Source organism: Rana temporaria, chromosome 11 (assembly GCF_905171775.1).
Source record: "Rana temporaria chromosome 11, aRanTem1.1, whole genome shotgun sequence".
NCBI lineage: Eukaryota > Metazoa > Chordata > Amphibia > Anura > Ranidae > Rana > Rana temporaria.
Window position 1 is genome coordinate 120,564,521 of NC_053499.1, and position 1,746 is coordinate 120,566,266.

At 43.1% G+C, this 1,746-nt stretch overlaps 1 long non-coding RNA gene across 1 annotated transcript; it reads left to right on the top strand.

Annotated features, from left to right (window-relative positions):
* On the top strand, positions 1-576 carry LOC120916931. Its single transcript, XR_005744145.1, has 2 exons — positions 1-234; positions 349-576. It is a non-coding gene; the product is annotated as an uncharacterized LOC120916931 (long non-coding RNA).
* Positions 577-1,746: the final 1,170 nt, after the last annotated feature.

Sequence of the window (1,746 nt, forward strand, 5' to 3'; positions counted from 1 at the left end):
TGATATTACTACTCTTCTCCACAGTTGGCCACTCTGTCTCTGGGTGCCGCCCCTTGCCTCTCCGATGGTTGGGGATTGTGTGAATTCCATCTGCAGCGGCTCCTCATTTTTCCCTGCCTAGGTTATCCTTTTGGCTGTCAACTTGTGCTCATCCGGCCTGATTTTTCAGGCATGTGATGGAACCAGGGTATACACGCACCCTGTTGTCTTTTTACTCCCACTACGGACCAGCAGGTGGGCATTATGTGATATACACTGACAGAGCGACTTTATTTGTTTATTGTTTATATATATCTAATGTTTCTATGTATAAATCGTTAACTTTCTTTCTCTGTATGTCACTATCAGAATCCAAACTCTGATCTCAACCACCCCTGAAGAAGCCTGACCGGGCGAAATATATAGGGTTTACCAACCGGGTTGCGATCTCTGTTACAGTACTGATGTCTGTTATGGGAACCTTTTAACTTTGTACTCTTGATCAGGTTGTTGAGTTGTGTAGTGGGCTCCTGTGAGGTCTATGATATGCCTTACAACCTGACGCTACTCTGTTTTTTAATAAATCATTAAAATTTATATTACTTGTTCTATCTTCCTTTACTGGTTTTTGCATGCACCGCTATAGTCCCGCCATTGTTCTACTTTCCCAACCATTATTAGAATATTAATATTAAATCAAAATGACATAAATCTTTCCCCTATTCTGTAGACGCTATAACTTTTGCGCAAACCAATCAATATACGCTTATTGCGATTTATTTATTTTTTTACCAAAAATATGTAGAAGAATACGTATCAGTCTAAACCAAGGGTCTCAAACTGGTGGCCCTCCAGCTGTTGTAAAACTACAAGTTCCATCATGCCTCTGCCTGTGGGAGTCATGCTGGTAACTGTCATTCTTGCAATGCCTCATTGGACTTGTAGTTTTGCAACAGCTGGAGGGCCGCCAGTTTGAGACGCCTGGTCTAAACTGAGGAAAAACATATTTTTTTATATATATATTTATTAAATCAAAAAGTAAAAAATATTGTTTTTTTCAAAATTGTCGCTCTTTTGTTTATAGCGCAAAAAATAAAAACCGCAAAGATGACCAAATACCACAAAACGAAAGCTCTATTTGTGGGGGAAAAAAACATAAAGGGCCAGATCCACAAAGCACTTACGCCGGCGTATCTCGAGATGCGCGGCGTAAGTGTAAATATGTGCCGGCGTATCTATGCGCCGTATCCCCAAAACGAGATACGCCTGAAAACCAGATTTTTTCCGACCGACGTAAAAAGATTACATCGGCGCATCGTGGGCGCAAAAATACGCGAGACGCACCATTGTTTTGCTATGCAAATGAGGGAGATACGGCGATCCACAAAAGTATGTTTGACAGGCGCAGGCTACGCGCTGTGCGCATCAGCTGCATGTCCAGTCTAAAGTTACCCCTCATAAAAGCAGCTTTAACTTTGCACCAGACGTGTGCATGTCAGCTAAAGCAACACCGTTAGGGACGAGCTGAGCAGCCACACTTGCAGGACAACAATCTGTATGCCAGAGACGCCTCGCATTAGGCATCTTTGCACGTTAAACCCACACATTAATCATGGCACAATGAGAATGCATGCATGCATGCACGCCACATCCTCATCAAATTGGATTAGCACAAGCCCACCATGCAGGACTTGGGAGCAGCAACGCCACGCCAAGGCTCCAATTATGTCACTGTACATTCATACACCATTCACACGGACCTGGGGA